Here is a 24,963-nt window from a genome sequence, read left to right as displayed (position 1 = left end):
ATGCAATGACAGCACAGCCTTTGCTCTGCAGGAAGCCATGTTTTCCTGTGCCTCCCCTTTTCAACAGCGAGGCTGTGCTCACTCAGCCTGTATTTTGTCAAGGTTCTTTTTAGTTATTGATCAGTCACCATGCTCAAATAATCTGCTATGGTGTACTGTCGATTTAGAGCCAGATAGCACTGCTTTTGCTCTGTGCTTTTGTTTGTGTTTTCCAATAGGTGATGTAGTTTTGTTTTAGCTGTGTAGTAATTTGATTTATTCTGATTGGTGATGTGTTCTGTTCCTGAGGTGTGTTAAGAGAGCAGGTTTGTGGACTCAGCCTCAGGACCAGCTGGGTAAAGGGGTTCCTGATGCTCCTCAGCTCTTGGCACTGCAGGGCTTGATAATGGTACAAGAGGGGGTCACTTTGTTTTAGGTGTGTCCAAAAGTGAATAGCTCTTTTTAGTATTTTTAGTATTAGTGGGTAATGGCCTAATTCTGCCCTGCATGCATTGTTTGTAGTTTTCCTGTGGACATGTAGGATAATCTTACAGAACTCTGCATGCAGGGTCTCAATTGGGTGTTTGTCCCATTGGGTAAAGTCTTGTTTTGTAAGTGGACCCCACACATCACTGCCATAGAGTGCAATTGGTTCAATAACACATTCAATTAATTGTAACCAAATTCGAATTGGTATTTCTGTTTGTATATTTATTTTATGGCATAGAAAGCCCTGCGTGCTTTCCCTCTCAGCTCATTGACTGCTTCCTTAAAATGTCCAGTTGAACTTAGCTTTAGTCCTAAACAGGTGTAGTGTGTGCAGTACTCTACATGTTTTGTACCAATTGAGAACTTTGGTAGAACGTCCCGAGATCTCGATCTCTCCTGGATATCTCTATTTCTACATTAGTTTGTGCCTCTTTCTCCTTCACTATCTCTCTCTTTCTTTATCTCTCTCTATCAACCCCCCCCCCCACACACACACACACACACACACACACACACACACACACACACACACACACACACACACACACTTCCACCACCAGTCATGTTTTCAACCTGAAGTCTTTAAACGTATGTGTTTTCTATTCTTTTTGTATTGGCTGAGCGAAGAAAGAAAGGGATAGAGAACTATTTTCAGTGGGGTCTCTATGGAAACAGCGAGTCGCAGGGTACAGTTAGTACAGAGAGAGAGAGAGAGAGATGGTAAACATTTCCCTGCTCTCTGGTTTGGAGAACGCTCCCCCCCTCTCTCTCTCGGTGTCCCTGTCTCTTCGCAATAACCATGAGAGCTATTATTAAACAGTCCTGTCAGCTCCCAGTCCACGATCGCTTATGCTCTCATCATCTCAGGACAACCATTAAAAAAAATAATGCTTTCTCTCCCTCTCTCTCTCCCCGCTCTTTCCCTCTCCCTCTCTCCCTCCCCCCCTCTCCCCCTCTCCCCCCCCCCTCTCTCTCTCTCTCTCTCTCTCTCTCTCTCTCTCTCTCTCTCTCTCTCCTTCTCCCCTCTCTCTTCCAATATGAGGTATTTTAAGCAGCAGAAAAGAGCTGTGGTCTTTTAGAAAAGGTTCCCATATACTGTAGAGGGTGATTAGTATAGAAAAGAGGGGGCACATGTTGTTGTGTATGTACTGCATATGTCATAGGTTTTTGCATTGTAATGTATCTTTAACGTATTAACTGTTAATTGTATGAGGACCTCAATGGAAATAAGTCACACAACTTTCTTGTGACATCGATTTGCACTCTCTCCCCCCCCCCGCCCCCCCCCCTCTATCCTCTCCCAGTCCCCTCTGTCTCTCTCTCTCTCTCTCTCTCTCTCTCTCTCTCTCTCTCTCTCTCTCTCTCTCTCTCTCTCTCTCTCTCTCATCTCTCTCTCTCTCTCTCTCTCTCTCTCTCTCTCTCTCTCTCCCTCTCCCTCTCTCTCCATATATCCCCCTCCCTGTCCCTCTGTGTCTCTCTCTCTCTCTCTCTCTCTCTCTCTCTCTCTCTCTCTCTCTCTCTCTCTCTCTCTCTCTCTCTCTCTCTCTCTCTCTCTCTCTCTCTCTCCCCCTCTCCCTCTCTCCCCTTTCCCTGTCCATTCTGTGTGTCTCTCTCTCTATCTCCCTCTATCTCTCCCCTCTCTCTCTCTCTCTCTCTCTCTCTCTCTCTCTCTCTCTCTCTCTCTCTCTCTCTCTCTCTCTCTCTCTCTCTCTCTCTCTCTCTCTCTCCCCTCTCCCCTCTATCCCCTTTCCCTGTCCACTCTGTGTGTCTCTCTCTCTATCTCCCTCTATCTCTCCCCTCTCATCTCTCTCTCTCTCTCTCTCTCTCTCTCTCTCTCTCTCTCTCTCTCTCTCTCTCTCTCTCTCTCTCTCTCTCTCTCTCTACCTCTCTCTCTCTCTCTCTCTCTTCCTCCACACGTTGCTTCAATACAGTTCAGCTGCTCAGAGTTTTTTTCTCTTCTATCGCTCAGTTGATTCCTTTTATTCTGTAGCTTTTGTTTCTTCTGATATCGTGTTTTGTTTCCTATTATCTGTTGTGTTTATGCACTCTTGTGTGTATTGATGCCTATGCATTGCCTATGTGAGCTCTTGTTTGTGAGTGCCTATGTTTTCTTCTTGTGATTTTACTACCTGCCCTAGCACTCTGGTCAACATGGGTTGTTTTTAAATGTGCTTTATAAATACATTTGACTCGACTCTCCAAAACACCAGCGTTACAAATGTACATGTCTGTTTGAATTTATGCTGTGCCATTGTTACTGTTAAAAATGTAATGATTGTGATGTTGTTATTATTATTAATGAGACGATGAGCTGTATGTGTGTGTCGCTGGAATTTCCCCAAGGGGATTAATAAAGGAATATCTTATCTTATCTTATCTTATGTTGAAATCAGTGGAGCAGTCTGCCTCGTTTCAAGAAACCTCTTATATCTTATATTTTAAAGGTGCTATAGATAAATAATTTATGTAGAGTAATATTTATTGTATTTTATGTATTCTTTTTATAATACATCCACAGAGCTTTTAGAAAGGTGCAGAATAAAAGTATTGCTTCTCCCTCCAAAAATCTGTCGATTAATGAATTTATCATAAAAAATATGTTGGCGGGTCCAACATTTATGTTATTGTTATGTTACGTGCCTCCTCACAACATATCGATAGGATGACAAAAAAAAATTACAAAATGACCCTTAAATATTGAACACATTCGGCGCCAACAGCGTGTATATACGTGTTTGGCCGACAACCGCTAAACGCCAATCCATGTATATATACATTTATTTGATAGTTTTTCCTTCGATTTTAATATTCTATTCAATGTCACGGACCTCTATGTTGCCGTTAAAGAGGGTGCAGTACCGGCCAGATCATGCTAGGTGGCAGTATCGAGAGTGCAGTAAACCCTGTTCCAGACCGGGTGTTAGGTTTAAACCGCTCCGGGCGCAGTTTTTTAGTACAGGAAAGCCTAGAGATTCACACGGTCGCATTGAAACGGGTCCGGGCCCCTCGATGCATGTGTTGTGCCGTATTATGTCGTGGACCAGATGGACATCAGATGGACCAGATGGCGATCAAACAATTGGAATATTCTTTTTGGAATACCCCCGATCAGAGATAAGGACTATCTGACGTCAATTCCAGCTTGATCCTGCAAGGATTTCGTACCAATTCGGCTGATCGGCGTGTGTTGTGTTCATAACGAATGCCATTACTGGCAATCAAAGCATCAGAAACGACACCCCCCCCCCCCCCCCCCCCCCCCCCCCCCCCCTTTCATGCATTCATGCATTCATGATGAAACATAATACCTATTATATACAGTTGATTTGGAAATAGTAGCATGTCCAGGGATGAAACGCCAATGCTTTTAGTAGAATTCACATAGTAACTCAGTTTCCCAGGAATTAGCCCGGATCACCCCGAAACTATACTTATATTCACCACGGGATAACGCGCGAAACGTATGCATGAAATTTGTTTTAATTTTTTGCATCTTGGACAGAAGATAGTTACTGTCCATAGTATTGTATCCATAGCTATAATATAGAATATAGATATAGCTCTACAAACAAGGTGACGCACTCCTATCTTTAAAGCGTGGCCTAGCTATAACAGGATGAGGCTAATCCCCGGCGCAGAATGAGTTAAGATCCAATGCCAGGTGTAATTGACCCATCTCAAGCCCTGTCCTCTTCTCTTGATCCTCCAAGCACAACTGTCGCTTCCATATTCATCACTACCTCAAATTCTTTACCACCATCTTGTATCAGACAACGCTGGCATGCTGAGACCGCCCCCTTACCCCTCATCTGCTCTCTTCTTTGCTCTCCCCTAGCTCTCCTCTACGCCACCATCTTTGGCAACGTTACCACCATCTTCCAGCAGATGTACGCCAACACCAACCGCTACCACGAGATGTTGAACAACGTGCGGGACTTCCTGAAGCTCTACCAGGTGCCCAAGGGCCTGAGCGAGAGGGTGATGGACTACATCGTCTCCACCTGGTCCATGTCCAAAGGCATCGACACGGAGAAGGTGAGACATACTGTAAGACCCGCCTTCTCTCTTTCACTTCATTCATTGAGAACCTCTGATGAAGAACCGTATGAGTCCATCTGAAGTTTTCAGAGGAACAATGTTTTCAAACTTTAGTTAAAGAGTTAAAGAGTGTTGTAGTTAAGGACAGTCGAGGTTGAGTAGTGTCTTGTGATGTATCACATTCACACTCCATGCTATTTAGATTAACTTCACAACTGCAAATACATGGGCAGTCCAAAGAATTTCAAAACTGACTTATATGGTTCTTCAGCGCAAGGGTTCAGTTGGTCTTAGTCGACCAAGATTGTATCAGTCGATTTCGATGCTTTTCTTTTTTTCCACATGGAATTCAATATAGCCACTCTGTCTCTCCCTTCTCTCTCTCTCCATCCCTCCCCCTCTCTCTCTCTCTCTCTCTCTCTCTCGCTCCCTCCCTCCCTCTCTCTCACTCTGTCTCGCTCTTTCTCCCCCTCTCTCTCTCTTTGTCTCCTCTGACACACAGGTGCACCAGACAATAATTATCTGACAGATAAGAGAACTGAGGAGGAGGACTAGAGAAACTATATATACTGTGTGTATATATAATATAAAACTATAATGCTTGTTAGCAGACGCTTTTATCCAGGCAGGGTTTCGTTATTATGCCTTCATAGGGAGATTGTGGAGACAGTGACACTTGCAAGAGCCACACTTAATTTCTATTCATAACCTGCACCACAGCTACTGGTTGCTATCCTACAGTAGCATAGCAACCAGTAGCTACTAGGAGCTAACTAAGAGCTACTAGGAGGCTAACCACTGTAACGTTAGCCAGCCAACGTCGATTGCTTGCTAATAAAAAATGCCATCTCGGTCTCCACAAAGCCCTATGAATAGATGTAAATGATTAAACACTTATACTAGTAGCAACAGTTGTGCCAAAAATAATAATAATTAATAGGGATGCTCGATATTGGCTTTTTTACCGATACCGATATTCCGATATTGTCCAACTCTTAATTTCCGATACCGATATCAACCGATACCGATATATGCAGGGTTTCCCCGTCCAAAAAACTGAATAATTTCAGGTAACTAATAATTTCACTGGATATATATATAACAAATATTGTTATTGTTTTTTTTTGTTTTTAAACCGATACCGATATTTTCCGATATCACATTTTACTGCCGATATCGGCCGATAATATCGGTCGGCCGATAATATCGGACATCCCTAATAATTAATAATAAAGAAGAATTGTTATTAATACGAATAAGCTAATCATAATATTATTAATTTGTCATTCAAATTGTACATGTTTTAATTGATTGTTATCCTTACTGTATTGTCGCAGTGAAAGGGTTAACCGTTTTGGTAGTGCGGCGGTGAAAGGGCTAACGGCGCTTCACTTTCGCTCCCATGTTAACGGGCGTCGCTGTCACTGGGCGGGCGACTTGCGGGCGGGAAGCGAATTGTCTTCGCTTTGGTTGGATTCAGAGGCGTGCGCATTTCCACAGAAATACACTCTATCTGCATTATTACCACACATAAAGATGTTGTTCAACCAGCTAATGTGTCTGTATCTTTCCCAATACAAATAAACCATACTATACTTTTTCAGGAGTAGGAGTACAGTCACACTGATTTCATCATTCTAAAATGTATTCTAGCATTAATTAGATAATAACTGATTATACATGCAAAATGGACAATAGAAAACTGGAACTGGAAATGTTAAAGAAAATCTTCAAACAGGGACTGACTTCGCATATAGACTAGGCATTTACAGCTGTTCCAATGTAAATGTGCCTTCCTCCGTGCGCTTTCGCCCGCTCTGAAGTCGGACTCGGTGTGGACGGCCACTCGTGCTGTTCTCGCACGAAACCCGCACGAAACGTGCGTGCGCCCGTGCCTGGTGAAGTCCCGGCGTAAGACCTTTTGAGACCTTAGTGTCAACCCCTGTCAGTCAAAACAATTTCAGATTATATATCTGCTTAGAAAACAAAAATGTCTAATTATTATTAAAAATAATTCTCCAAGTGGTAAATACACAGGTCACAACATGTTTACAGGAAGGTTTTGGAGTTGTATTTGGAGTGTATTTCGTGACTGCTACACTGGCACACCTACTTCCAGTGAATGACGCTAAGCTAGGCTAACTGAGCGGCTGTTCCCTAAGCCTAATACATGCACAGAGAACTAAAGGGTATGTTGTTTAACTCCAGGGTAGATGGCAAATAAGCGAATTTCCCAAAAGGTTGGCGTGTTCCTTTAATTTGACTGTGGTCAGCTCATGTAATGTGTTAGTTACAGACAGCTACATGTTAGCTAACGCCAGCTACATGTTAGTTACCGCCAGCTACGTGTTAGCCAATGCCAGCTACGTGTTAGTTACCACCAGCTACGTGTTAGCTAACGCCAGCTATGTGTTAGTTACCGCCAGCTACATGTTAGTTACCGCCAGCTACGTGTTAGCTAACGCCAGCTACGTGTTAGCTAACGCCAGCTACGTGTTAGCTAACGCCAGCTACGTGTTAGCTAACGCCAGCTACGTGTTAGCCAATGCCAGCTACGTGTTAGTTACCACCAGCTACGTGTTAGCTAACGCCAGCTATGTGTTAGTTACCGCCAGCTACATGTTAGTTACCGCCAGCTACGTGTTAGCTAACGCCAGCTACGTGTTAGCTAACCCCAGCTACGTGTTAGCTAACGCCAGCTACGTGTTAACTAACGGCAGCTACGTGTTAGCCAACGCCAGCTACGTGTTAGCCAACGCCAGCTACGTGTTAGCCAACGCCAGCTACGTGTTAGCCAACGCCAGCTACGTGTTAGCCAACACCAGCTACGTGTTAGCTAACGCCAGCTAACTAGTTAAAGCCTCTCGCTCACCTAGGGCATTACGGTTTTAATGAGGGATCCCTTTCACTGTATCATTGTATATCATGTTAATTTCATGTTTGAACTGTTATTGAGTGGGACAAACTAAGATCAGCGGTACAGAAATTACATTATGGACAGCTATTGGAGTTCTACCTCATTGCATGTAGAGGTTGTGTGTAAGACAATGTGTTACCAACGCAACGTCCATGGTTTTTAATTTGCTGTGCAGTAGCTTATTCTAGACCTTAAATCAGGGCTTTAGACTGTGAGTAAAGTTTATCTGGGGAAGTGCCTGTTCATATAAATATTTGACTTGGTGGCGCTAGTGCGAGTGGGGGAGAAATCATGGCGACGCAACTGTCATTGGGGTTGGGTTTATTTTTTACAACTGAAATAATAAGTCCAAGCTTCTCAATTTCAACATTGTTATTTATTTAGAACATTTATTTTTGTAACACACCACACAACTGATTTTGGAAAGCATGATTTAATAAAAAAAAAAGTTTAATCAACATTATCTGGCCAGCCTCAGTAAATATTATCAAACTCCTCTGACCTTGTATGGTCTTTCCAAAGACCCAAAATATTGGACAGTAATTTATATTTGTGGAAAAGGCGCCCTCTTGTCTAGTACATTACACTCTTACTAAACATGTAAAGGTATCGAAATGTTGTACCGTTTGATCTAGTGTGAATCGGTACCTTTAAAGTGCAGAGTTCGGTACCCAACCCTAACTGTCATTGAACACCGTTGGGTCTAGTTCTCAGAGAAACTGTGGAAAAACCCCATTGACCTCCATTATCATTGAGCTAACAAATGGCTATGATTATTTACTTTCCATAACAACATTAGCATCGCTAACGAATGGCTAGGCTTACTTTCCATAACGACATTAGCATCGCTAACGAACGGCTAGGATTACTTTACATAACGGCACATTTCCCACTCACAGGGGCTTCATTTACATTACATTTACATTTAGTGATGTAAGTCATCAGGAAGGGCACAACTCTATCAGCTGAGTAACAATGTTCATCAAGGTGTTGAGTGCTACAGTGTAGGTTAGTTTATTAGGACAAGTGCATGACGGTAAGGTTAGTTAGGGTTAGATTTTTAAATTAAAAATTGTATTTCAGATAATGGTTGAAGAAGTGCGTCTTTAGTCGACGGCGAAAGATTGGACGGGTTTCGGCTGTCCTAACTGGGGTGGGTAGTTCATTCCACCATTGTGGGGCAAGGACTGAGAAAAGGCAGGATCTCCTTGATGACCCTCCCGGAGCTCGGATAGGAGTGGGTCTGAGACGGCCAGAAGATGCAGAGCGTAGGGGTCTTGAGGGTGTGTAGTTAGAGACCATTGACCGGAGGTAGGCGGGAGCGGTTCCCTTTGACGCACGGTATGCCAGGTCGAGGGCCTTGAAGCGGATTCGTGCAGCAATGGGGAGCCAGTGCAGGTCCCTAAGAAGTGGGTTGACACGGGCCGACTTCGGTAGGTTTGAGATCAGGCGGGCCGCTGCGTTCTGAATGAGTTGAAGAGGCAGTGGCCGGGAGGCCAGCAAGCAGAGCGTTGCAGTAGTTGAGGCGGGAGATGACTGTTGATTGGATGAGGAGTTGGGGGGCTTCTTTTGTCAGGAAGGGGCGGATCCTTCTGACGTTGCTCAGGAGGAATCTGCAGGTTCTGGTTGTCGCTGCGATGTGAGAGGAGAAGTTCAACTGGTCGTCGAGGACAACACCAAGGTTCTTGGCGGTCGGGGACGCGGTCACAGCTGCATTCTCGACTGTGATGGAAAAGTCGGTCAGGGGGGAGGATTTGGCCGGCAGGTGGAGCAATTCTGTTTTGCTTAGGTTCAGTTTGAGTTGGTTGGTCGTCATCCAGACGGAGATGACGGACAGACAGGCCGAGATCCGCTCAGAGACGTGGATATCTGAGGGAGGGAAGGAGAGGAAGAGTTGAGTATCATCGGCATAACAATGAATGAGATTTGAACTCCTTTTTTGCATTCAAACACACTCAAGCACACAGCCTTGGCCATTTCAATGTGTTACAAGGGATATATATCTAAATTAAGTGCGTGTGGGTATTTCAACTCGGGAGTTAGTTCCGTAATAAATAAAAGAAGAGGCTCTGGTATATTGCGGTTTTATGCACATTACACATTCCAAATCTCAAGCAGGCACTTAACAGAGAAAGAACCAGATTAAAAAACTGAGAGTCCGTACGGCTCCATGGCATAAATGTATTCATGAGCAGTGATGTATGTTTTATTTTTTGCTGAATCTCTTTGGCAGACACTGTTTTCATTTTTTTCGCAACATAAAGGCCAGTCCTGCATCCAAAAACAGTCAAATTGCAGTAAAAGAAAGACTGTAAAAAATCTCCTAAATCTCAAGCGACTGCTTACCAATGAAAGAACAACAGATTAAAAACAATGGTCGACACACTTCCACGCTGCCATGGTATGAATGAATTATCGCACAGATGTCCACAAACCTTCTTCTTCTTCTTCTACTATATTTAACTGAGATGTACAGTAAGGCTAGTCCTGCATCCACACACACACTTACTTATCCAACCCTAATGAGTTATAGAAGGGTTGGCGTTCCCTAATGAGTTAGAAAAGGGTTGACGTTCCCTAATGAGTTATAGAAGGGTTGGCGTTCCCTAATGAGTTAGAAAAGGATTGACGTTCCCTAATGAGTTAGAAAATGATTGACGTTCCGTAATGAGTGAGTCAATACATGTCTTGTTATTTATTACCTGCATTGCTTTTACCCTTTTCTTATTCTCTGCACTGCTTTTATTATGTGCATTTTATGCACATTTTACGTCTATTTTACTGCTGTGAAGCACTTTGGGCTGCACTCCTTTTTATGAAAGGTGCTATACAAATAAAGATGATTATTATTATTATTATTATTATTATTATTACTATATTAGATTAGATTAAAATGTATTGTCATTATATAGCATAAGTACAATACAACGAAAATAAGTTTGGCATCTAACCAGAGTGCAAATGTAACAGTAAAGTACAATAGTATTATACAATGTACAGGTGATTAAACTGTATGTACAGTACTACTAAGTAATAATCAGATGTATGTATTAGTGTTATAGTATTATTATGTACAGTGATACAGGTATAACGACACTATGGTAGTAAGTCATACTGGCCAGCGGTATAACTAGTAAGAGCAGGTAAGGGATATGTACAGATATAGATATAGTATCTACAGATATGTAAAAAGTATTATATGCAGGTATGTACAGACGACAGGTGACACACCAGATAAGAAAGAAAGAAGTTGATGCTTCTCTCTTGTGTTCCTCTGACACAAACTAAAAGGGTTTTAGTTTGTTACCGTAAAAAAAAAGAAAAAAAAATCCTGCCGTCACATTAAAGCGCACCGCAAATTGTCGAAGATATCACAAAAGAAAAGGTTATTTCCATTGTGGTCATTTGCTCTGTTCTGTTCTCATGTTAGCCGTGTTGAGCTGTGTGGGTAATTAGAGACACAGGCCAGGTCCTGTATCCAGCAGCACCCCGTACAAACAACCTCACAGCAGGAGCCAATTAGTGAGTCACATGATGGAGTGGTTAACATTCAACCCGCCGGCTCCTCCTTCTGCTGGGTCCTGGAAGCGAGGCCATTTACTGGATGTATTGTGTTGAAGGATGTCCTAGTAGAGTGCATGACATTTATTATTTTCTAAGTAAGTTTTCCTTCTCTTAATTCTGCCACATATTTTAATTGAATTTCATAATTCGTTTTTTTTCTTTTTTCGTTTTTGCAAGGAATATGCCTGATTTTCTCATTCCGCTATATATATACCCCCTGCTTCACCGTAATGAAGTTTAGTAAGTTCTGATGGATCTGTGTAATATATACAATGTTATGGCTTCTAGGTCAGTTCAGTTCAGTTCAGAGTATTTATTTGCCACATGGAATCATACAATCAGAGTTTCTTCATTACACAATCATAAATATCATTCCATGGACAAAAGGAGCAGGAAGAAGAATAAATCTTATCAGCTCATAGCCTGCATCACATATCACAGTACTCTCTCTCTCTCTCTCTCTCTCTCTCTCTCTCTTCATACCTCTCACTCTCTCTCTCCCCCCTTCTCTATCTCTCTCCCTACCCCCTCTCCCTCTTTCCTCTCTCTCTCCTTCTCTTTGTCTCCCCGCTACTTCTCTCTCTTTCTTCGTATAACCAGGAATCCATCTGTCCAGCATCTATCCTCCTACGCATCCACTTAATTGGGCCTTGCATTCCACCATTTGATTTAACAAACAAGGATGCCAGAACTGGGAGGACAGTTTGAAATGTTTATCGCATTCTGAGGGCAGCCTTTGGTGTGATCGTTTCAATCAGACAGCCAATCAGAAGAGGGGCCAGGTGCATAAAGATAGCCTGGGAGACTCAAGGGGGCACTTCACCAAGAAACACATTGTCTCACACACATCCAAACACTCCAACCAGTTTCGTACACGTTCATTTAGTCCCGGGGACATCGGGGATAGTGAATCTTTGTGTTGTGTTACAGATATCTGCAGGTATCGATGTGTATCTGGTGCAGGTGCTCATAAGTGTGTGCAGTTGTTATGATAAATCCAGCGTTGCAGTTTTTGCCAACTCTGAAAATGAAGACATGAATTGACGTGCACACACACACACACACATACGCACACACATACACACACAAATACGCACACGCATACGCACACGCATACACATACACACACACATACGCACACACATACTGTACACATTCGCAAACACATACGCACACACATACGCGCACACACACACACACACACACACACACACACACACACACACACACACACACACTGCACTGCACTGCAAGCAATACTGCACCGTTCTAAAAGTTTTTTTTTTTTTTTTATAAATGATTATTCGACGTAAAAACTATTATATATAGCACCTTAATGATCACTCTATGTAAACAAAATGTACACACCTTTAAATGTCCAGGTAGGGAAATAGAGGAAGACCAGAGGGGCAGGCCTGAAGAAGGATTAAACATACACCTGAAACCAGTGAAACACCTCGCTGTCAGGTGAAAAGAAGCGGCTGGCGACTCCACATGTATCGGAGGAGGCATGTGGTAGTTCTACACCCTCCCCAGGCCAACAGTGGGGCAATGCGCGCAACGACTAGGAAGGGAATTGGCATAACGACTAAATTGGGTGGGATGGGTGAAAAATACAGAAAGCCCAAAAATAAATAGAATAAAATAAAAAAAAGTGTTATACCTTTTCAAAAAACAGCACCAACAAAACAAACTTTGCAAACAATGTAAGCGTTCTGCCGGCAGTTTTGATTACAGGCCAAATACAATAATGATCTATAGGTGTTTTCCCACTAAAAGGATGCGGGACCGTAAGAAAAGACAAAAGTACCCAGAGACTTTCCAAAGGTAGACTAACCAAGTCCTTTTCACGTCAGGATGTGTACAATGTACTTTAAAACAGCAAGGATCCCTCAGTGCAGAGGAAAGTAGATTCAATATAAAGAAAATAAAACATGCTAATTAGCTAGTTATTCAGTGCATATCTGATCAATTCAGATCAACATAAAATCTTGAAGAACCTTCTTACTGTCTTTTACTATTATGTACTAGGTACTATTATGTACTATGCTACTATGCATATACTACTAGGGATGGGTACCTTTCACATTTGAACCGATACGGTACCGGCAGTGGTGCAGTGGCAAATTGACAGTAGGTCAAACGCTCCACGCGCGTGCGCGTGCGCGCGCATGCACAGTTTTTTTTGGCTGCTCTCGTCCTGCAGCTGGATACTATTGCCTCACAGCGCGGCCGTCAGCGCGCGGCCCAGAGAGCGCCGCTGGCTCTGCGGCTCTGCAGCTGCATGCTTCTCCGGGAGTCCGGTTGGATAATGCCATGTAAAAAGCGATTGCGCGTACTTCAGCCTCAGTGACCGAGGTATAACGCCGTTATACCGAGTTATACCAGCACTGCACCACTGGGTACCGGTACCTGTGAATCGATACCGGTACCCAACGGTACCTTTTTTCGTTACTTTAGTCTCAAGAAATTTAATTTACCTACCTCAGTCATGAAAAAAAAATCCAAACTTCAAATAACTACAATTTCGACCGTTTTCGGCTTGCCATTGCTCTGACTGCTTTGTTGTTGAATCAAGTCAAATCCTAGGTAAGCATATATTGTGCGTGTGAACGTTGACATGAAAGGAAAAAAGGTAAAAAGATTTTTTTTTTTTTTTTTTTTTTTTTTTTTTATCTCACTTGAATCGATACTCGGTAGTACCGACGTGTTTCGGTTCGGTACCTCAAAAGTACCGAATTCGGTACCCATCCCTATATACTACTAATGGGGATCCAAATAAACTTAAACTTAAACTACTACCTACTATGTACATACTATGCTACTATGCCTATACAACTACCTAGTACCTACTATGTACTATATACTATGCTAGTATGCTACTATGACTATACTACTACCTACTATGCTAATTATGTCTACTACTATGCACTCGTGTTCGGCACTGAACAATACCACTGACCCTGATGTGCTTACTTACTGCTGACTTGTAAACAAGAGCATGTGAACAAGCCACAAGGCGCTGCTAATCAATGCACATTTTCACATTAGCCAGAGTCCCCTCCTGCAGGGCCCTCTGTCCCTCTATCAGATACTTGTAGTTAGTGGCTTGGCCCCCGGCTCTCTATTAGATACTTGTTGTTAGTGGCTTGGCCCTCTGTCAGATACTTGTTGTTAGTGGCTTGGTCCTCTGTCCCTCTATCAGATACTTGTAGTTAGTGGCTTGGCCCTCTGTCCCTCTATCAGATACTTGTAGTTAGTGGCTTGGCCCTCTGTCCCTCTATCAGATACTTGTAGTTAGTGGCTTGGCCCTCTGGCCTCTATCAGATACTTGTTGTTAGTGGCTTGGCCCTCTGTCCCTCTATCAGATACTTGTTGTTAGTGGCTTGGCCCTCTGTCCCTCTATCAGATACTTGTAGTTAGTGGCTTGGCCCTCTGTCCCTCTATCAGATACTTAGTGGCTTGGCCCTCTGTCCCTCTATCAGATACTTGTTGTTAGTGGCTTGGCCCTCTGTCCCTCTATCAGATACTTAGTGGCTTGGCCCTCTGTCCCTCTATCAGATACTTGTTGTTAGTGGCTTGGCCCTCTGTCCCTCTATCAGATACTTAGTGGCTTGGCCCTCTGTCCCTCTATCAGATACTTGTTGTTAGTGGCTTGGCCCTCTGTCCCTCTATCAGATACTTGTTGTTAGTGGCTTGGCCCTCTGTCCCTCTATCAGATACTTGTTGTTAGTGGCTTGGCCCTCTGTCCCTCTATCAGATACTTGTTGTTAGTGGCTTGGCCCTCCGTCCCTCTATCAGATACTTGTTGTTAGTGGCTTGACCCTCTGTCCCTCTATCAGATACTTGTTGTTAGTGGCTTGACCCTCTGTCCCTCTATCAGATACTTGTAGTTAGTGGCTTGGCCCTCTGTCCCTCTATCAGATACTTGTAGTTAGTGGCTTGGCCCTCTGTCCCTCTATCAGATACTTGTTGTTAGTGGCTTGGCCCTCTGTCCCTCTATCAGATACTTGTTGTTAGTGGCTTGGCCCTCTGTTCAGATACTTGTTGTTAGTGGCTTGGCCCTCTGTTCAGATACTTGTTGTTAGTGGCTTGGCCCTCTGTCCCTCTATTAGCTGTCTGATTGAACCAATCACATCAAATACTGTCCTCAGAAGGCATTGGGCCCAGAATGAGTTGTGGGATGGTATCAGGTCCACTAAGAGGATGTATTTCTTTATGGTTTATCTTTTTTTTATTGGAAGAATTTATGCAAATGTATACATTTCAGTTATCATTTCAAATGATACATCTCCCATTTCCTTCCCCGTTCCTATCCTCTAACCCCACCCCATCCCACCCAAGGGGGCGACAACAAACATACATATAATCCACATAAATTAAAAAAAATTATAATTAAACATAAATACAGAAAAAACTACGCAAAAAGAAATGAAGTAAAATTAAAAGAAATAAGATTTTTTTTTAATAAAAAGCAGTAATAATAATATATAATGTAAGTAATACTCTCCATTTTGGTAGCATCATTTCCAGATAGTAAAAAAAAATTAAAAAGGAAAGTAAATTTAACAAAGGGGATGTTTTAATGTCACCAGGTCACTTAGTTCAGGTCCTGCGCTTGAAAAGTAGCCCTTGGTTTAGGAAGTTCTGCAGTACTAAACACAGGATAGATGCTAGATATGGGTATAATCTGCACCACTGGACCACTAGGATCCTCCACAAACCTACTGTAGGGCTGATAATCACGTATTTCTCTGTGTCTCATCTCTTCTCCAGGTATTGTCCATCTGTCCTGAGGAAAAACCTACTGTAGGGCTGATAATCACGTATTTCTCTGTGTCTTGTCTCTTCCCCAGGTATTGTCCATCTGTCCTGAGGAAAAACCTACTGTAGGGCTGATAATCACTTATTTCTCTGTGTCTTGTCTCTTCTCCAGGTATTGTCCATCTGTCCGAAGGACATGCGGGCTGACATCTGTGTCCATCTGAACAGGAAGGTATGTACTGTTATTACAGTAGGTGCTCCTCCATAACCACTTTGCTCTGTCGGTTCGTTGGTTCGCTATGGTTTATGCATTTGTGTGTGTGTGTGTGTGTGTGTGTGTGTGTTCCTGTGTGTTTCTGTGTGTGTGTGTGCGTGTGTGTGTGTGTCTGTGTGTGCTTGTATTTGTGTGTGTGTGCGTGCGTGCGTATGTGTGTGCGCATGTGTGTGTGTATGTGTGTACGTCAGTGGCGAGCAGTGCCCTTTGGAGCTGGGCATGCTACCTCATCGTCGTCACCCCCCCGAACGAAAGACCACCCGCCTGCTACAACCCCCTCCCACCACTGCAAATGACATGATCGCACCCCTCACTCTCACACACACATACACACACACACACACACACACACACACACACACACACACACACACACACACGCACGCACGCACGCACGCACGCACACACACACACACACACACACACACACACACACAGGCGTGCGAATAGCCACAGAGCAACATAACGAGCGCGTAGAAAAAAACAGGGACGTGTTAAAGAGACTCGTAGACATCGTTGTGTACCTCGGAACCAGGGGTGTAAAGTACTTGAGTAATTGTACTTTGTTACAATACTTAAGTACTGTTTTTGGGGATTTGTACTTTACTCGAGTATTATTAGGTTTGTATACTTGTACTTTTACTCAATTACATTACTTTTTACTCCTTACATTTAAAATGCAGACCTACAAAGTACAAATCTCGCAGGTCCAACCATTTTAATTTGTATATTTATTTCTCTGGCCGAACTAACGTTAATGTTATTAATCCTGCGGCCGCACTTTATTTAAAAACAGCCAATCAAATCCCCATCAATGGAAAATGAACCCGTCCATACCCATGCTGATTGGTCCTTGTGCAAGACTAGAAAGCGGAGATCTTTGATTAAACACCTGCTATCAGAAGAATAGACAGTCAGAAAAAAGTTTTTACTTTTACTTTTTAGTACTTAACACTAGCACAGCCATGGAGAAAATGTCACTGATTCCCGCCGGGAACGGGTCAGATGACCCGACAGCTTATATGAGAAATATGAGAAAAATAAACAGTGTAAACTATATAATTACCTCTGAATATTTTTTTAATATAAAAAAAAAAGAAATATTATAATATTAAAAAAAAAATGTTGATGGAAGAGCCACATATTGACGGGCAAAGAGCCACATGTGTTGGCCACCCCTGCGCTAGATGCTCACAAAGTGCTGTGACTTTCGTCTGTTCCAACGGCCCATTATGTGGAATAACGTTCTAATTACATTTTCCTGAAGTAATTTTGAAATTTCGAAACCGTGCCAGATAAAACGGGTACTTTTAGGAAAAGTCATTGAGTGACAGAGCTGGAGCTCGACCGAGTGACGAGGATACATTTATTGAAAATGCCTAGGGGTCATGTGACCCCTTGTCGGCTGTGCTAGTGTTAAGTAGGCCTACATTTAAAAGTAGAAACTTTTTTACTTTTACTCAAGTGTGTTTTTAGCCAGATACTCTTGACTTTTACTTGAGTACGATTTTGAGACGGTACCCATACTTTCACTTAAGTATAATTTCTGGGTACTTTTTACACCCCTGCTCGGAACCCAGGAGCAGGCATTCCGGGGTCACTCATTAGAGGCGGAAGGATCGGACAATCGTGGTAATTATATTGAGCTCGTCAACCTATCCTTTGGATGTGGGAGGTTGCGGTAATGCTAGTCGGAAAACCAGACCGCCATTGCCGTTTGAAAATAAAATAATCGAAGACATTGCGAAACAAACATTTAAATGACATGTTTAAATGTAAATAATGATCACGTTACTTATAATAAAATCTAATTTGAATATGTACATTCTCTCGTAGTTTTCAAATGCCTTGGGCATGCGCCGCATTTATAGCTTATTATGACCGCTCGCCGCTGGTGTGCGTATGTGTGTGCGTGTGTTTGTGTGTGCGTGTATTTGTGTGTGCGTGTATTTGTGTGTGTATGTTTATTTGTGTGTGTATGTGTGTGCGTATGTGTGTGCGTATGTGTGTGTGTGTGCACGTCAATTCACTTGATCACGTCTTCATTTGCAGAGTTGGCAAAAACTGCAACACTGGATTTATCATAACAACTGCACACACTTATGAGCACCTGCACCAGATACACATCGATACCTGCGGATATCTGTTATTGTCCTGTGACAGTAAATGTATCACCGGTTACCGCGGTCCGTACCGCTCGGCGTGCTTGGCACTGTCGACGGGGTCCTGGCGCGGCTTATTTCTGGCTTCTCGTTATGTGGGGGATAAATCAATTCAAGCTTATTCTACTGGTGCCCCTTTTGTGAGTCACTCTGGATAACAGCATGCGCTGGTTAAATTGGGTTACGTGTTATTGAGAGGCTGCAATATGGTAAAGAGTTCAAGTGCAGAGAAGAGCAGAGTGAAACACATAACATCCGTGGATTAAAACACTAAAAAGTCTTATTTCCACTATGGTCCTCTAACATAGGGACGTCAAGATACTAAACACTACATTATTAATATATGAATATGAATAATTTATGAATATAAACATACAAGCTAACCTAGCCCATGTCATACATGAACATACAACCTAGCTCATATCATACATGAATATAAACATACAAGCTAACCTAGCCCATATCATACATGCACATACAACCTAGCCCATATCATACATGAATATAAACATACAAGCTAACCTAGCCCATATCATACATGAACATACAAGCTAACCTAGCCCATATCATACATGAACATAGAAGCTAACCTAGCCCATATCATACATGAACATACAAGCTAACCTAGCCCATATCATACATGAATATAAACATACAAGCTAACCTAGCCCATATCATACATGAACATACAAGCTAACCTAGCCCATATCATACATGAACATAGAAGCTAACCTAGCCCATATCATACATGAACATACAAGCTAACCTAGCCCATATCATACATGAATATAAACATACAAGCTAACCTAGCCCATAGCATACATGAACATACAAGCTAACCTAACCCATATCATACATGAATATAAACATACAAGCTAACCTAGCCCATATCATACATGAACATACAAGCTAACCTAGCCCATATCATACATGAACATAAACATACAAGCTAACCTAGCCCATATCATACATGAACATACAAGCTAACCTAGCCCATATCATACATGAACATAAACATACAAGCTAACCTAGCCCATATTGCTCCTAAACCAGGTGTTCAACGAGCACCCGGCCTTCCGGCTGGCCAGCGATGGCTGCCTGCGGTCCCTGGCGGTGGAGTTCCAGACGACCCACTGCGCCCCTGGGGACCTGATCTTCCACGCCGGGGAGAGCGTGGACACGCTGTGCTTTGTGGTGTCGGGGTCCCTGGAGGTCATCCAGGACGACGAGGTCATCGCCATACTAGGTGTGTAGTAGGAGTGTCTGTGTGGTTGGGTGAGTGTTTATACTCAGAGTGGCAGAGTTTCTTAGGGAGGTTGAATTGGCCGTTTTTTGAGTGAGTGTGCGTGTATGCGCGTGTGCATGTGTGCGTGTGTGTGTGTGTGTGCATGTGTGTGTGTGTGTGTGTGTGTGTGTGTGTGTGTGTGTGTGTGTGTGTGTGTGTGTGTGTGTGTGTGTGTGTGTGTGTGTGTGTGTGTGTGTGTGTGTGTGTGTGTGTATTGCGATATATGTATGTGTCTGCTTGTGGGTGTGTGATTGGCCGCAGGTTACGGAGGCCTTTACTGTAAACTAATGGTGCCGGTATTAGTCGACTGTAGCCCTCTATCCCTCTGTCCAGATACTTGTTGTTAGTGGCTTGGCCCTCTGTCCAGATACTTGTTGTTGGTGGCTTGCAGGCTGTGGTGGGGAAGACAACCAAACAGTTGACAGGATGTATTTTGATCTCTGCTGTAATGGGCAGCCAGCCACTGGGGTGGAGACGATGTTCTGAAGAACCCTGTCAAACCTTATGTCTGTCTCCCTGTCTCTCTAACGCTATCTGTTTATGCATGATGATCGTGTAGACATCCCAGTCTCGATATAGTGACCAACGCCTCCTCACACTTGCAGTGTTTGACAGGTTTGATCAAATTGACAAACACTAAAACTAAAGATAGTCAATAGTTTATACATTTATGTCTAAAATGGTCATTTTAGGGTTTGTGTTATTCTCCTGTTAGTTTCTGTGCTCTGTAATAACCTTGGTGTGCACGTACGGCTATGTGCATGTGGTTACATAAGGCAGTGTGCGGGCGCAGGGTACAGTAATAGTACTGTACATACTATTTATAACATGTACTACATACTGTAAATAGCAGTGGCGTTTGTGCGTGGGTGTGTGTGTGGGTGTATTGTTTTGTGTATGTCTGTGTGTGCTGTTGCTTTTTATATCCTTGAAGCGGATTCTGTCTGTTACTGTGGTATCTGTCTAATTCTGTTGTAATTAGCAACCTGAGGCAATATAGGCCTTACAGGGAATGTTGGTCTAGTTCTCTTTCCTTCAATATGGCTGCCTGTAACCAATTAACCAAGAAAATGCTTCATTTCTGTGCAGTGGTACACTACAGTAGGTAAACATTGGAAAAGCATGATATTACTATTCCACTGTCATTTGTTGCCGACGCCAAATTATTATACATTCTTCTTTTAAATTTTTTTATCCACTTTTTCTCCTCTCTTTTTCTATTTTCTCCCATCCCAATTCCATTGTGCCAATTCTTCCCTCCCCTGTCTTGAACGTTGCTCGCATATGCCCCCCACTGGTCGGTTGTAGGGAGGATAGAAGCCTTGCATCACATGTCCCCTCCGGTACACAAGGAGGCAGCCTGTCACATCTTTTCACCTGCCAGCGCGGACTCTCATTGGCGAGGTGTAACGTGTGGGAGGCTCACACTACCCCCGCCATTTCCTGCCTCTGCTGTGCAGGCGTCCCCAACTGACCTGTAGGAGTCGCTGTCCACAACATCCAGATTACCACCCATCAATTTCCACCCGCTAACTCTTGCCAATTGAGTTAGTATGACGACTAGCCCAAGCCGGAGGCAACGCCGACAGCCGGAGTCGAACCCAGTGTCTCTTGCGTTGGTGACGAGCGTAATGTCTGCTGCGCCACCCAGCCCCCATTATACATTCTTCTTGATATTTTTCTCATATTATCAACACATAGCAACCGTTGTTTTACACATACAGTAGCAACCATTGTTTCTTCCATCATGGAGGAAAATGGAGCACTCGCAAATATTTTCTTTTCTGGCTTGTGAGACTACAGTAGGAACTAGAAAGATGCGCTTTATGAGCAAATCTCCACCAGGTGGCATGCTGGGCACGCAGACAAACATACAAAAACACTGACCGCTCTCCATGTGGTTATTAGCATTAGCATGCTAACATAGCGGTTCCATATCCTGAAGTCTTATGTACTACAGGTCCAAAGTTTATAAAAATCCCACGGAAAATGTATGTTTTACAAAGGTTTTTGTAATGTGTGTACCAGTAAAGATTCTGCATGATTATCCAAAATGGGCGTCCGCTCCCATTCATTCAGAGGCCCTCGTCAAAACAATGGACTTCTTCGTCTTCTTGTGTCACCTTCCGCCACTCTCAGCGCCCGTCTAGGATCGCTTTCGGAGGAGATGCTCCTTGGCTACAACGGTGGTCAATCAATCAGTCAATACATTTTCGCCATGAGCGGTGACTGGTCAGTTCAGGACCATTCACAACCGGACGTGGTCACTCGTCCGAACGGCTTGTCAGATGGTGCTCCCACGGATGTTTCGTCTTGTAACTCGAGACCTGAAACACGCGATAGGTTGAGTGGGGTGACGATCGAAAGGCAGCAAATTAGTTGATCGGCAAAAACGCAGCCTGGAACCGACAGACGAGGGCCCGACGTGCGCAAGAGTGCGTGGCGGCCTGTATTCGGGTCAGTCGATCTTTAAGAGGTTAATGCATAGGTATAGCAGTGAAAATAGGTTCACTATGACATTTCCATGTTATAGACAGGCGCCAGAGAGCTGATTCCCCAGGGTCAGAGCGGGTATGGGATAGTCAGACAGGTGGGGTCAGAGCGGGTACGGGATAGTCAGCCAGGCAGGGATCAAGACGGAGTATATAGCACAGAGAATCGTCAGATAGGTGGGGGTCCAGAGCAGGTCCTTGTGAGCCAGCCAGTGTCTCCAGAACTTCACCAAGCAGGCTGGGGAGAGAGGATGCAAGCATAGAGTTAAGCACGGTCAAAGAACATGAGGTCCAGGCGAACAACTAGAAGTATCAGAATAGGGAACACGAGCCAAGTAACACGACTAACTGGTAACAAGAGGTTACCATCTGGCAGCCTCTCAACATCTGGGGCGGGGTTATATCCCCGACGCAATGGGCCCACAGACGTCAGATCAGCTGCCACGCTGAACACCACACCTGAACCTACTTAATCAATAAAGAGAGCGGGAGAAGGGAAAAGAGAGAGAGAGAGAGAGAGAGAGAGAGAGAGAGAGGGAGAGAGCACTTCCCGGCAGGAACCATGACAGTAGTATCCCCCTCTTGTGTTCAAAAGGTGTACGTTCATATTGAATCTACTGTGTTCCAATGGACAGTGATGGAAATTAATTAAAATAAATAAAGAGAGAGAGAGACAGAGAGAGCTCCGATGGGGTAGACTGTATGCCTAAACATTTTCAGAGAAACCCAGGATCATTATCACTGTTAGGGATTCATTATCTCAGTGGATCGTCACAGATAGGAATTCATTATCTCAGTGGATCATCACTGACATGAATAGCTCAGTGAATCATATTAATTCACTATCAATCGAACTTGGCAACATTTTAAATGTTGATCAAACTGTAATGATGTGATCAAATAAAAAATGTATATGAATGAATTAATATTCAGGCGCCTTGCTCTCGCTGCACGTCAGTATCTCTACCTGTCATCTCTGTCTCTCCTCTATGTCTCTCTGTCTCTCCTCTCTGTCTCTCTGTCTCTCCTCTCTGTCTCTCTGTCTCTCCTCTCTGTCTCTCTGTCTCTCCTCTCTGTCTCTCCTCTCTGTCTCTCTGTCTCTCCTCTCTGTCTCTCTGTCTCTCCTCTCTGTCTCTCCTCTCTGTCTCTCTGTCTCTCTTCTCTGTCTCTCTTTCTCTCCTCTGTCTATTCTCTCTGTCTATCTGTCTCTCCTCTCTGTCTCTCCTCTATGTCTCTCCTCTCTCTCTCATCTCTGTCTCTCTGTCTCTCCTCTATGTCTCTCCTATCTCTCTCATCTCTGTCCCTCTCTCTCTCCTCTCTCTCTCTCTCTCTCATCTCTGTCCTCTCTGTCTCTCTCTCTCTCCTCTCTGTCCCTCTCTCTCTCCTCTCTCTCTCTCATCTCTGTCCTATCTGTCTCTCTCTCTCTCATCTCTGTCTCTCTATCTCTCTGCCCTCTGTCTCTCCTCTATGTCTCTCCTCTCTCTCTCATCTCTGTCTCTCTGTCTCTCCTCTATGTCTCTCCTCTCTCTCTCATCTCTGTCCCTCTCTCTCTCCTCTCTCTCTCATCTCTGTCATCTCTGTCTCTCTCTCTCTCTCCTCTCTGTCCCTCTCTCTCTCTCCTCTCTCTCTCTCATCTCTGTCCTCTCTGTCTCTCTCTCTCTCTCCTCTCTGTCCCTCTCTCTCCCCTCTCTCTCTCATCTCTGTCCTCTCTCTGTCTCTCTCTCCTCCTCTGTTTCTCTCTCTCTGTCTCTCTCTCCTCTCTGTCTCTCTCTCTCCTCTCTGTCTCTCTCTCTCTGTCTCTTCTCTCTGTCCTCTCTGTCTCTGTCTCTCTCATCTCTGTCCTCTCTGTCTCTGTCTCTCTCTCTCTGTCTCTCTCTTCTGTCCCTCTCTGCCTCTCTGTCTCTCTTCTCTGTCTCTCTTCTCTCCTCTGTCTATTCTCTCTGTCTATCTGTCTCTCCTCTCTGTCTGTCCTATCTGTCTCTCTCTGCCCTCTGTCTCTCCTCTATGTCTCTCCTATCTCTCTCTCATCTCTGTCTCTCTATCTCTCTGTCTCTCTGTCTCTCCTCTATGTCTCTCCTCTCTCTCTCTCTCCTCTATGTCTCTCCTCTCTCTCATCTCTGTCCCTCTCTCTCCTCTCTCTCTCTCATCTCTGTCCCTCTCTCTCTCTCCTCTCTCTCTCTCATCTCTGTCCTCTCTGTCTCTCTCTCTCTCCTATCTGTCCTCTCTCTCTCTCTCTGTCTTCTCTCTGTCTCTCTCTTCTCCTCTCTGTCTCTCTCTCTGTCTCTCTCTCTCTTTCTCTGTCTCCTCTCTGTCTCTCTCTCTCCTCTCTGTCTCTCTTCTCTCTCTCTTCTCTCTCTCTCTCTTCTCTCTCTCCTCTCTGTCTCTCTCTCTCTCTCTCTCTCTCTCTCTCCTCTATGTCTCTTCTCTCTCTCTTCTCCCTCTCTCTCTCTCTGTCTCTCTCTCTCTCTCTGTCCTCTCTGTCTCTCTCTCTCTCTGTCTCTCTCTCTCCTCTCTCTCTCTCTCTCTCTCTCTGTCTCTCTCTCTCTCTGTCTCTCTCTCTGTCTCTGTCCTCTCTGTCTCTCTCTCTCTGTCTCTCTCTCTCTCCTCTCTCTCTCTCTGCTCCTCTCTCTCCTCTCTCTCTCTCTGTATCTCTCCTCCTCTCTCTCCTCTCTGCTCTCTCTCTCCTCTCTCTCCTCTCTGTCTCTCTCTCCCTCTCTCTCTCTCTCCTCTCCTCTCTCTCTCTCTCCTCTCTCTCGCTCTCTCTCCTCTCTCTCTCTCTCTCTCTCTCTCTCTCTCTCTCTCATCTCTCTCTCTCTCTCTCCTCTCCTCTCTCTCTCTCTGTCTCTGACTGAGTGCTGGGCACAGCAGAGCAGGAACTGGGGCTGCGTGAGTTCATCCTAACCGATCAATCATATGGGCACGAAACTCACCGCAGAAGCCGTGTCCGCACCATCACCATAAAAGGACGTCTGTCATCTTACCAATCGTGACGCGCTCTA

The 24,963-nt window shown here is 44.0% G+C and overlaps 1 pseudogene across 1 annotated transcript in view; it reads left to right on the top strand.

Annotated features, from left to right (window-relative positions):
• LOC311223754 (voltage-gated delayed rectifier potassium channel KCNH5-like) overlaps positions 1 to 24,963 on the top strand; it is a 301,501-nt pseudogene that overhangs the window by 126,415 nt on the left and 150,123 nt on the right. The window contains exons 11-13 of the transcript in view: positions 4,304 to 4,503; positions 15,924 to 15,983; positions 19,241 to 19,433. The product of the transcript in view is annotated as a voltage-gated delayed rectifier potassium channel KCNH5-like (transcript). The remainder of the gene's footprint in view (positions 1 to 4,303; positions 4,504 to 15,923; positions 15,984 to 19,240; positions 19,434 to 24,963) is intronic.

This window comes from Notolepis coatsorum (genome assembly GCF_963971535.1).
Source record: "Notolepis coatsorum genome assembly, chromosome: 2".
Taxonomy (NCBI): Eukaryota; Metazoa; Chordata; class Actinopteri; order Aulopiformes; family Paralepididae; genus Notolepis; species Notolepis coatsorum.
Note: the sequence above shows the minus strand (reverse complement) of the source record. Positions and strands in the feature narration are given on the sequence as shown.